The following is a 13271-nucleotide window of genomic DNA, read 5'->3' as shown; positions in this document are numbered from 1 at the left end:
GACGTCTAACTTTCCCAAAAAAACAAACATAACTCATCGCATAACAGTGTGTCCAGTGCCACTGTAAGAGTGGACTCAGGAAACACATTCACTCTCACTTTTTTTTCTATATTTTCCCCCCGTTCTCCTCCAATTGCAGCTTTGCCAATTCCCTGTGTACTACAGTTCCTTCTACTGCCAACTCCTCTGCTTGGCCTGGGGTGAGTATCATGAGCTTTTTCCGAAGCACCGGCACCAGCACTAAAGTCGCCAGCTACTTCTTTGCACTAGTAGATTAATACTTCAGCAAAAAAAAAAAAAAAAAGTGTTGAGTAAGAAGTTGATTCTACGTCCTGTTAAAAGAACACTTAAGACACACAGAGACTGCTGTGTTGTCAGGCATATGAGGGAAAGCGATGAACACGAGTGTTGTCATTTATCCATACATCGTATTCACATTACGTCAAGTAGATGTTTCAGAGCAACTTTACGTCTCCCTTGACACACTTGAAACAGACATTAGAAAAACTTGTTGCAAATACTCAAAATGACGTTCAACAACTGTCCAATGTTGCAACATGTCAAATTACACTTCTGAGAGGTGGTATAAATTACACTTTACACCATGGGAGTGTAACTTATTGCAGTAGTAATGATTTCTCTTCATTTAAATGTGAGGGGGCCCCTCATCAAAGCACATAACACACAGATGCTCTAGTGGAGAAGACCAGCAGCCACCAACTGGTCACACAGGCCAGCTCTAAGGAGGTGTGAATGTGTGCCGTGGCATCCGTGTGAAGCCCGGTGTTGCTGTAAAAGAGCATGCATACCCAAAGAAAAGCCTTTCCCCCGGATAAATCAAAGGTTAAAATATAGATCCATCTTCAGGCTGCTCTCCTCCCTCACCTCCCTCCTTTCTCACTCTGCCTCCTCATCTAGCCTGTGCATTACCTCATCAGAGGAGGATCTGCCTAAAGCCGCAGCGGTCACACAACAGACAAAAGCGCTCATCTCCAGGAAGCCGCTGCCGCTGCCTGTGGTTTTGGAGAGAGGAGAAGAGAGGGGAAAAAGTGACTCAGCCCCACGGCTCCTTTCTTCTCTCTGCCGACTTAGGGATAAACGGAGGGATAAAGCACAGGGGGAGATAATATTTAGAGCAGGCCCCATTTCAAGGGCAATAGAAGAGAGAAAGTGGGGTATGAGCCTGGGTGGTTTGGGAAGTAGCCACGAGGGTCGGTCTATACTGTTACTGGCAGCGGGCCTCGTACCGTGGATTTATGTGTAAGTGGGGAGGAACCGCTGCTGGCCCGGCCCTGCCTTAAAGCCCCGGCCGCTGCAGCTCCACGAGCCTCTTCAAAGCAAACCAGATGGGCCTCAGATGGGATGTTGATGAGGCATGAGTGTGCAAAACACAAACATGCATGCAAGCACAAACACAAATAAATTGATACAGACACAGCCTGACAAACAACTAAATACATAACACACAAACATACTTGTCGCACATGTACTGGTGAGCTGGCACGCATGAACGAATGCTCTGACTTGAAGCGTGGCCGTAGCAGATCGCTGAAGATCAGCTCCCTTTTCCCACCGCTAAATAATTTCCTTACCACAAACTTGCAAGGCATTCTGTCCACTCTAGACCTAAGTGGACATTTCATATCTGTGGACAAATCAGATCAATTAACTAAATGTCCAAGTTCGAGAAGACATAATAGCTCACTGTTAACGTATGGTTAAGTACTGAGAAACTACACTAAATTTTGTTAGACGCTGCCCATTAGTGGTGCTGATTACACTGTAACGCAGTGAACTTCACATACGAAGCTGAAGGAAAAAGGCACGGAGCAGAGAAGGACATTGTTTTTGGGGAGCTCCAAACAGGTAACCTCAGTGGGTTCATTAGATCATTAGCTCATTAGCTTACCACAAATCACAGCTGCTTGCTGTCTGGTCACTTTTCTAACTCTTTGCAAATGACTGCCATTACAGCAGCCATGTGTAACAACAGAGCTCCACAAATAGGCCTGTCATGATGCATACAGTGGCAGAATTCTTGTCTCAGAGTCTTTCTCACTGCTATTTTTGAAGCAGCTCAAATTTGCAGGTTCAGTATATATACAGTATATCACAGATGAAAAAAGCCTATATCTAGAAATGCCTTGCTGATGTAACACATTGCATAAATTTAGGGCTAAATGAGCTGTGATCATATTTTCCTAATCCAGCACTAAACCGATTTTGGATACACAAATACAAATCTGGATCTAGTTCTCCACGCTCTGAAGGTAAACACAATGTGGATCTTTCTCGAGACAGATTTTCTGAATTGTCTGATGATGTCAGATCATCTAAAACATTTGTCATGGACACATCCCTGCTCTTCTGATTAAAGCCATCAGGTATGTATAGTAAGCCAAGGCCTTGAATTTGTAAGTTTTCTAACACACCACGTTAGTTTCCCTCTAAAGTCCTATAAAACAAAGATACCATAAATTGTTGCTGTCACGACAGGATCGGTACCCTATAAAGACTGTAATTTTGTTAGGAGGGTCCACTTGTCATCTTACCGCCATGTAATTAGATTTGAAAAGCAATTGCATGTTAAAAGACACAATAATGTGATTTCAAGTTTTCAGATGAGCTGATGAAATTAAGGGCGTTTGATGGAATTAAAAGCGAGCCTAAGTGGGCCGGTTTTCCCCAATCGTGACACAATCCCTTCTTCAAACGCAGTGCAATTAAGCAGAAAGAAATCCTGTAAGGCCTGCTTTAATTGCTGAAATGTTTTCATTATTTAATTGCAGTTGAGGCATAATATATCATCTACCAAAGCATCAAAAAAGTATTAATCACCAGAGATCCCTTAAGTTATTCCAGTTAGTTGCTTTAGATCATTCCGATCTTTGAGACAAAGATATGTGTACTTGCAGCCTCTCGTCACAGGTTGCATAGATCAGCAGATTGTCACCGTTTAAACCAGAGTGATTCTTCCTTCTCGTGTTATATTTGAATATTTTTTTAGTGAAATTAAGAGGTGAAAACATCCAGTAATTCACGAGAAAAACAGCAAAAGAAAGTCTGAAAAAATAAATATAATTTTGTTCTGCAGAAATACCATCATACACCTCAGATTTATCTTTTGACCCCCTCGGTGGGATCCTGACCCCCAGGTTGGGAATCATAGCTCTAGATTGTGATACAAGATGATTTACACAAGTTATAAATCAAGTCTTTCAAACTGAACTCCCACACTAACCATCAGGAAACAGATTATCGCCCACAACAAAACACTGAAGCTTGTCTGTCCACTCTGAGAGCAAGTTGCCAATGAGAATCACACAGGCCACTTGTTGACCTAGAAGTGACACAGCTCAAGGGCCACTAGAGAGGGCCTTAATAAGTATTCTTAAACATGGGGATTAGCCAGATGGCCAGATCACTCTTTTCTCCAACCTCTCCCATCTGTACATTTCTTCTGTCTCCCGCCGCTGCCGAAACCATCGAGATCAGCCATTGCGACCTCACCAGCTTAATTTGGGCTAGTGTTACCTAAAGCACTATTTGACTCCAGATATAATCTTTATTGCTCACAGAGAGAAAGTCCATTAAAAGGCATACTGTAGGTCTCGGCGCTGAAAGGTTCCTGGAGTGATGCCTGCGAGAGTCTTTAAAAGATCCCTTTCTTCACCCAAGTGAAAGCAGCTATTGAGGGTGCGCAGGGCAGAATACTAACTGGAGCGGAGGTCTGCATTTTCTGTGAAACAAATCAAAAGCGTTCTGTATGTGCCGATGGAGGCAAGAGGTAGCGGGCATGCACAGAGTCGGCTACAGTTTTGCTAACATGGACTAACACACACACATACACACACACACACACACTAGACTTTGCGTGCTGCTCTGCTAACACGACTGCTGGTGCAAAACGTGGCATGTTCAGACACCAGCAAGAGTCGTTCCGTTCTGCTCCGCGGACAAAGTGATGTGCTCTCTTTGAAAGCTTATTATCTGCCATTTGGTGGAGGCAATCATCCAAAGTGCCAAACAGTGGCACAAAACACAAGCTGGCGGTGTTTCAGTACAAGGAAATAAATATCATTTGTGTTTAACAATGAAGGAAACTCACGCAAATAAGAGACTTCAACTCCAACACCCTCTTCTCACTTGTGGATGACTTTAAAATTCATGAACGTCACCTAAAAAAGGAAAAAAAAGAGGAAAATTATTAGTACCATATTTTCTACAGAAACAAATGGGAACAACTTGGTGACCTTATGGTTTTAGGTGCCAAGCAAGGCGCCAAACCACAACGTCTCCGGTTCAAATCTAAGCTGTGGACCTTTGTTGCATGTCATTTTCCACCATCTCTCCTATCCCTATCATCTCTGTACTGTCAGCTTTTTAATAAACAGATAAAACAACTAAATATATATATATTTTTAAACACAATTTTGTCTGGTATGTTGGTATCAAGTTGATTATGTACACTCTCGTCATAATCTGGTTTAATTTCTGCCAATACACGTGAATGTAATTTCATTTGGGCACATTGGGATGTTGCGGTTTTTTAAATTCTAACATGATGCTTTTTTTTTTTTTTTTACCCTTTCTCCATCTTATTCCTATCTTTTATTTGCAGTTTTCTGAGTTTTAATGTCTAAATGTTAGATTTTTTTTCCTCTGCTGTTATTATCACAATGTTAACAATGCACCCATGCAAAAGAGTGAATTGGACTATACTTTATTTCTTGAAAAAAGGGTGAATGAATGGATGGAGGAATTTTCAGTGCTGTGAGGACCATTAAATTTCTACTATATGAGGGTAGGGGACAGAGGCAAGTTAGAACATTTTTATTTGTAACTTGAGTGAACCAACCCTTTAAAGTACAAGTGTGTTCCCATACACATCAGGAAACATTTTAATGAACACTGACTAAATTCTTCACATCAAGTCAACAAATTAAGGTCTGACAAAGTATGAAAATTTGAATTGGAAACTGTTTTTGGAGCCCAGTGAATACACTGTTGACCCACCTGAGGTCCCTCTATGGAGGATGTTCGGGACAGAACAGAGAGCCTGTGTAAAATCCCGGCAGAGCCAACAGAGGATCAGTGTATTTCTCACACAGCACTTTCACTGCACAAACAACGGCACACACTCAGCCACGCAAAGCCTAACAAGCGACAAACAGCATGATTCTTGTATGTAGCTTTGAAGTCGAAAAATTGGCCGCGATCTGTCTTAATACAGTTAGTGATGCCCGATATTTTCTTTCAAAAACTGATTCCAATAAGAGCAGTGAAAAAAAATCAGCCTCATCAGATGGACAGCTTGCCATTCCTGAGCTGCCTGGCTTAAACAGACCACTCTGACTCCGAGAGCTAACCTGGGGTCAGCCTTATTAAAGCCTCACACGCACACAAGCGCACACTACAAACAGCCATTTGCTAAACTGGGGGTCATAGAAAACAAATAATAACATCAAAGAGGTCAAACTGCCGATGGAGTGCTTTGATGGTACCGTGCTCAGAGCGGGGCCGCGCTGAGTGGGCCCCAAATTGAGAGAGGATGGGAGGTAGTCTTAATTGAGAATGGGAGGCCGCTAATTAAAAAAAGAAAGAACTGAACGGGGTAAGGAGAGACTTAAAGAGAGAGGCTGAGTTCACACAGAAAAGCAACAAAACACACCACAGGAGTATTTCTCTTGCACTCTGCATCATGACGGCGCCTTAACACAACATCTAAATTGTACAAAGAGAGCAATACTAACACGTCTTTGATTCCACAATTTGAGGCTAATTGAGAACAATGAAGAAAAAAGCAAACACTGGGTATGTATGATCTTTTATTCATGTCTTTAATCAAGCAAATGATTCTCTCTTGGATGCATTTTTCTCTTAGGGCACAATTAAGGGCAATTCTGACCAGAACAACTCAAAGGCTTGTACACTAAGCAGTTCTTGTGATATTAATAATGATAACAAATAGTCGGCAAAAAAACACACTTCTGTGAAACATCCCTGCAAACATTTCTGTAAGAACTTTTTTTTTTTTTTTGTGGTAGACAACGGTTCAATATTGCCTGACAAAACTTGAAAGGCAGAGGACTCAAAAAGTCACCCTTTCAATCGAGCGACTGCAAGTTGGAATCCCCTGAGCGCCGTTCACACTCTGTGGCTCTTGCTGACCCGTCTGAACACGTTCCAGTTGTCTGCAGAACCAGTTATTCTGTTTCCTCTCTTTTTTAACCCCCCTCTCTTCCCTCCATTCCTCAGCTACACACGCCCTGCCACTCATCTGCAGATGGCAGATCTGACACCTGGAGGATGCTGGGTAATCAGAGAGACAGCTGGCTGCCCAGTAGAGGAGAGTTGCCACAAAACGCACATGCTCACACACACATACACACACACACACACACAGTAACAGTCTTGTGTGCTGGCATACACTCACATTCATACTGACGTGCATGCATTCTGCACAAAACAGCCAATGCATTTCTGCATACGCTGACATGTGCATACCATATAAACATATATAAACCTGTATTCATAAAGTGCACTTCCTTTTAAATAATATGTAGAACTCATTCATTGGACAAATCATATACAAGTGTGGTGCAGGGTAAAAGAGGGTGATGGTGTCATAAATGATAAGCTGTATGTTATTGTTATTGCAACTAATTGTGTGCAGGAGTGGTACGATATTACAATCTCTGAGGGTGTGGCAGGAGAGTTTATGGATATAGATTTCTGTACCGGCCCCTGGAGATTTTCAAGCACCTACATGTGGATATTTAACTCTCTGTGAACTGCAACATCCATTCACATGACGTTTAGAGAACTTTTTTTTTAACTAAGGCCTAAGAATTTTCAAAGGGAAGGCAAAGAAACCTACAAGGCTTACAAGATTCAATATCATCATCTGATGGCTTGCAGCAGGATCATATTGCCACAACACTGTGTGATGCAATTGTGTTGTTATTTTACAAAATGTTGTTGCTCAAATTTCAATAAACTGCAATTAAAATGATTTTAATTTCATCCATAATGCTCAGCCCAGCAGTACAAAGGGCTGTCCCAAACCTGAAGAGTAGTGGACTACATCATTGAGTTACTGGAACCCCACACCACCCAAACAGACCCATACAGACAAGCTACCACACACTGTCTAAAACCTCAACCCCACATTAACTTCTTGTTTTAGGATTTCTTTTGTTCTTTTTCTTCCACATACACAGTTTTAAAAAGGCACATCATGTTTGTTTTTTCTGTCTTTTTCCATCTCACTGTCTTGTCCGTGTTCTCCCACATGCCCACTCCAACCGTTGCTCCTCTTGTCTACCTCTGAGGGTGAGCTGACATAGGAGACCCAGGCTATAAAGCCATTCCAGGCTTCTCCTGACAACTGCAGGAAATAACGGCTACCTTTTTGGCCCACTGTCCAACAGCTGTAAAATGGCACATGTTACCCTACTGTTGAGCCAGCGGTAAAAAGCACCTGTCTGGAAAAGAAACTTAAAGAAGCAAAACGAACGGCCAGAAACTTGCTTTTGGCAGAGGGAAAGCCGTGACATCACAGCATTCGGATACAGATAGTAACAAGAGAGGTAAGAAATATGGTGCACGTAGGATGACCAGGTGTCTCGCTTTATTGCAGGACTGCATAGCATTTCTCTCTCTTGTCCTGCATCCCACATATTGACGATGTCCCGCATTTTTATTGGCTCGAGTTTTCAAAAGTCGAGTCGACTTTTCTAAAATCTGGTTTTTGTCCAATGGCTGTGAAGAAAGCAGGGAAAGACTGTCATCACGGGTCTGTGTTTGATGCAGGGCTTCAGACTAACTTTTTTCACTACTGTCGCAGAACCGCGGTGCCCGCAGATACAACTGCAATCCATACATCACTTCTGTCCACGTGCAAGCTATGTTTAATAAGTGTTTAAGGCTTAGATTATAACAAAAAAGACCACAATAAAATATAGAAATCGACTAAATGTAGGCCTATGCTTTAGCTAACGTACTCACACACAGCCAGGATGGCGCCATGTTAGAGCCAGTAATAGTAATTATAGCAACAGCATGAAAAAAACGTGCTCCGTTGTACTGATCAGTACTCGGTACAGTCACTTACTAGGGAATAGTTTAAAATAAATAAATAAATAAATTATTTAGAGGCGCCCAGGGAAGATGTCTGTTCATCCCAAACACATTTTCTACAGTCCCTGGGACGATGGGACACCGTTAGTCTCAAGAAAGTCTCAAAGAAACTACTTATAACTGGGTGAAGCTGGTGCGAGGTGATTCTCAGCGAGTTTTTTGCGAAATTTGCCAGTTATTTTTCATTTTCAAACGGGGGAGAGTACGGCATGACGCGACACTGTACATGTGAGTCTCAAAAAGTGACGTGCCAATCTATGGGTGCGTTTCTACTGAAACCCAAAGATGATTGCCAGACAGATAAGGTAACAGCAGCTGAAATAAGGAGCGTTTACCACACTGTGTAGCACTCCCAAACATACAGGTCAGCAGACTATGGTAGTAAGCTAGCACCGGTCATTTTTCCAGACTCAAAAAAAAAAATGACATGTGGTCGTCAACATCAACCAGAGGGCAAAGCATAGAGATGTTATGATATTGGTAACATGTCCCACATTGTCCCACACAAAAATACTCTTTGTCCCACATTTGGTTTGTTGGGATCTGGTCTCCCTAGGTGCACGACAGGGAGATACACTGTATTATATTCAGAGCGAGGCCTGCACCTGCACAATGAATGCACGCATTCACGCAACAAAATATGCACAGTCTCAAATGTTGTCTTGTAGCAGCTGTCAATGCCACTTGTGCAGACGCGGACACACTGGAGTAAGAACAATGGAACTCTATGAGACAGAAGCTCTCTCAATGAGCTTAGCACCACATGAGGCTCTGTGCTGCCACTTCCATGTCTGCACCATAGGAAACAGAGTATGGTTCCAACTAATCATATGGGCAATTAAACCAGAATGAGGTTCAGTTGACCCATAAATGATGAGCTTATAGCAAACGTTGACTCTCAGAGGACCACTCGCCATGTCGTACAAGCCTTGTAATGTTTCTGTTGTTATTTCTCTGTGTTTTTCACTCTTGGGCTGTGAGCAAGTAACTGATGATTCTATTATCACTAAGCTATAATTTTACTGTATTTCACACTTTGAAATTGTTACTGACAGCGTGTCAAACTTAGCACTGCTCAGGTTTCACACTGGATGTAATGTTTTTGCCCAAAGCTTAATCCTATCAACCCTTACTCCTACAAAATATCATTATATGGTACGGTTTTGCTTTGCCAAACACATTTTGGAGAAAGCGTAAATCCTTTCTGAACATTTATTGGAAATACTTTTTTAAAATAAAAGCTGTTTACGTTTGAAACAAAATAGTTCGTACTGATTGTGAATGCATTTAAAGCTGTTTTGAATGGCCACACTTGCGAAAAGCATGACATCATAGATAGGGTTGAGATGCAATGATCAGTTAAATCAGGTATGATGGCGAACACTCTCAGACAGTCTTTTTTCAAAGGCATTCATGGTGATGCACTCATTTGTAGGAATGAAAAAAAAGAGATGATATGAGAGGTGCTCAAACTGTGCCTAATCTCTCACCTCCGCACACCTGGACACTCTCTGTGTGGAGTGGGCACACGCTCGTCTAATTGTCTTTTTCAGGAAGTTTTTAAAAAAATTTTCTGAAGCATGATGGAAGGTGTTGGCAGTGGGGGGTTTGACAATCCAACATGCATACTGAGGCTGAAGTATACTGACCCCTTTATATCGCACAGAGGCCACAGGTTGGTTGGTTGGTTGGTTGGTTGGTTGGTTGGTTGGGCGTACAAAGAACTGAGACATCAGAGATCAAGGTTTGCATCCTGCATCCCATGTGTGGTTAGGATTAGGTTAAGGTGACTGAAAGATAGCATTTCTATAAACATGTTTCTTTGTGGTTATGTTGATAAAAAAAAAGATTGGGTCGCACATGTGGGTGGGCAAACCTCTACTCAGCACACCTTTAATAAGCCTTAATAAATGGAACAAGGGAAGGGGATGTTTGCATGAGTGAAAAACCTTTGTGTTTCCTTCACAAGACCTAGGTGAACATTACAAAGGCTTAAGTGACAACATGTATTCTCTCCCAAGTCGCTGTTAACATGAAATATTGCTAAAGTGAAGGGTGGGAGGGAGGGAAAGGGTTGGTAGGGGCAAGCGCCAGCACATACATCTAAACCTCGCCCCTCTGCTCGCTACCCTTAGGAGATTACATTATGGTGCTCACCATTGTCCCGCTTCTTCAAGACAAAGCCTGTTCCACTGTGCAAACAGCGCGCCTTGGAAAGATTGTAAAAACAAGAGGTGAATGTCAAAGGCAGAAGTGAATAGGATCTCTCCCTTCTTTTGTCAAGCTGGTGAGGTATGCACAAACACATCGCTGCGTGACAGAGAAGAAAGGAGGGCCTTGTGAGGGAAGGAGCCGGAAAAAGTTGGAGCGTCTTCGCATGAAAAGGCCAATACCGTGAGAAGTCGCCTGCTTGACTCCTGGGTCTATAGAAAAACCCCTCTACAAGTATTTGGATGAAAGACCCCCAAAACACACAGAAAGCAATATGCTAAAGACAAAACAAGGCCTGGAATGATGACCTATCGCTGCAAAGAGAAACGTTTCCTTGGATATAAACCATAAAAATGGCAAAACTTTTTTGAATCCAGCAAAAAAGATAAAGATACAACAAAATCATTTATTCGTCATAACAGTAAACATTCGCTGCAAATTAATATCAGATGTATGAAGACCAGCCAACCACTGCTAAGCTACCACTGTCCCAGCCTGAAGTCAACCTTGTCACGACCCAAACAAGGCTTTAACTGTCAGGGGCAATTAATGAGGTCGACCTCGGCTCCCTCTAATTTACAAGGCCAGCGCCAGCCTGTAATTAATTGCTGCGTGCATAAATGTAAATGAGTCCACTGGGGAAGCAGAGGGAGAAAAAAACGGCTGTCAAGCCAATACTCCAGCAGGGAGCAATCTGCAAGAGAGGGAAATGATTTAGAGGACAGCGCACAAATCTGCTGCTCCGTAAAACACGGAGAAGCCGAATGTGAGGGGAGGCTTGTTAAGATGGAGGAGGTGGTCATCAGGAATGGTTAAAAAAAAAAAACGAATAGAAAAACTGTGGTAGCAATAAATATTAACTGTTTTATTTCAATCTTCTCCTCCCTCATATGTCTACAATTTGTATTCATAAGAGAAATCAAACACACAGTTTATCTCATCTGCCAGACCAAAACCCTTCCACCTCACACTGCTCTTACTTCTTTCACTGTGGTGACATGTTTTTCCAAAGAATAAATGTATATATTTCATTTTATGATGCAAACATTCTACACAAGATCTAGACTTTTTTTTCTTCGCTTGAATTTTCCACAATTTTATCTAGAAGTGCATTTTTGCTGCTCTGTCTGTAGCTGAAACAGAATTCAGCACACATTCCTGTCTGATTGAAGTCTGTGAGATTCAGTCTGAGAGATCAATTACATGGCTGATAATTATCGATCTGATATCCACTAAGCTGCATTTTCAGTCCTTAGATGTTCATGATGTTTACGCACCTTATTTGTTCCATCTCTATTTGGGGTTGTTTACCATCAGAGACCATTATTTTTTAACTTATATTATCTGGGGAAATTTGATGGATCGTGTATTATATTTTAAGCTACATTCACACATGTTGGCAGCTGGATACGTCCCAGTACAACCTTGCCGAGTCCAGAAACAGCTCCACAAGTGGAACTGGGAACTTATGGAAATTTTAATTGGACGAATCAAGTGGTGACAAGAAAATGCTGTAACTATCAACTAGCCTTGTACTAACTTGATGCGTTTGATTAGTCAAACAAGTCTTTTAAGACGTAATTCTTTTAGGATGAAAGTGTTTGGGTTACGTCAAATTGGTCGGATGTTTTGTTCTCTTCAAGCGAATATACATAATGACTCCTTCCATCATCACTATTATTATCTTGTACCTTATCCTCCACCAGCAAAAGTCATGGAAGTTGCACAATGACAAAGAGCACATAAAATCAAAGAGAGTCAGGCAGAAGAAATATGTAATCATTCATGGCAGCTACAATAGCAGCTCTCATTCATAAATCTCCTGCACAAAAGGCCGCCGCTTAACTCCCTTTGTGTGGAACAAACAGGCACAGAAACCATTGTCCATTGAAACCTGCACAAATGTGAGGAAAACACACGTGAAATCCACAATGTATGGGTCAAAGTAGTGACACTTAAAAACACACACACACACACTCGGCAGGCCCTGCAACAGCCACAATAGCGTCTTTATGACATAAGCTCCTTTTCACTACAGTGCTTTACAAAGGCAAATGAGATTTTTCCTATGCAGGCCTCCAGCAATAACAATTGACATCACAGGCCAGCCTACGTATGTTTCCCATATTAAACAGGGAGACACAGTGTAAGCTCCTTGAGAATGAGACTAAACAGCTTGCTGAGGCAGCGTTTTCCCTCCTCCAATGGCAGGCCCTCCTACGGGGTACCATCGACTTAAGGGACTGTGGCAAAGGCCTGTTTTATTTGGTTACACATCGGCCGCGAGCCAAGACAAATTAACTATGTCTAACAATACAGTAGTACGATTGACCTGATTGGTCGTTTCCAATTTATTCTCATTTCAGACTGAATGATTTGCTCCCAAAACATGAGGTTGGCATTAGATGCGGGGAAAACACAACAGGTGGGTCCCATGAAGTGCTTGTAATTCTCCTCAGATGGCTCACACAGGAACACACACAGTGCTGCTACCATTAGCATTAAATGCATCTTATGTATTCTTGTGTGTGAAACCTTCTGGCACAAATGTCAGCGGGCCACAACGATGCCGTCTGTCCTACCATCTAAAGTGTGTTGAATTACATGGTGGAAACCTGAGGTCTGAGCCCAGTCAGCTCGATACCCGAGCCAGCGCCACTCCTCTGCACACCCCGTCATCACTGAACACCACACTCCACACTTCTGCTAATCCAACAGCATGTACCGTACATAGCATGCCATATACAAATAGACATGAGCCAGGAGCGTGTCAGGAGTATGTCATTTATGAATACGTTCCCAGGCGCTATATAGCCCTGGGAACTTCATGACACAAGGAATGAACCTGATGTGTGTATCTCACGAAGACATGCTGCTTTCAAAGCTGTCCGACAAGCGGTACATTTCTATTCTGAGCC

The 13271-nt window shown here is 42.3% G+C and overlaps 1 protein-coding gene across 4 annotated transcripts in view; it reads right to left on the bottom strand.

Annotated features, from left to right (window-relative positions):
* Positions 1-13271, bottom strand: part of LOC137183450 (transcription factor SOX-6-like) — a 115058-nt gene that overhangs the window by 91515 nt on the left and 10272 nt on the right. For 3 of the 4 annotated variants that reach the window (XM_067590520.1, XM_067590523.1, XM_067590521.1), the window contains exon 2: positions 4109-4178. The exons of the other annotated variant lie outside the window; for it this stretch is intronic. The gene's annotated coding sequence lies outside the window, so the exon portion shown is untranslated. The remainder of the gene's footprint in view (positions 1-4108; positions 4179-13271) is intronic. 4 annotated transcript variants of the gene reach the window in all.

The sequence above is a fragment of the Thunnus thynnus genome, chromosome 5 (genome assembly GCF_963924715.1).
Source record: "Thunnus thynnus chromosome 5, fThuThy2.1, whole genome shotgun sequence".
In the NCBI taxonomy this organism is placed as follows: Eukaryota; Metazoa; Chordata; class Actinopteri; order Scombriformes; family Scombridae; genus Thunnus; species Thunnus thynnus.
The sequence above is the reverse complement of the archived record's forward strand: the minus strand, read 5'-3'. Positions and strand labels throughout refer to the sequence as shown.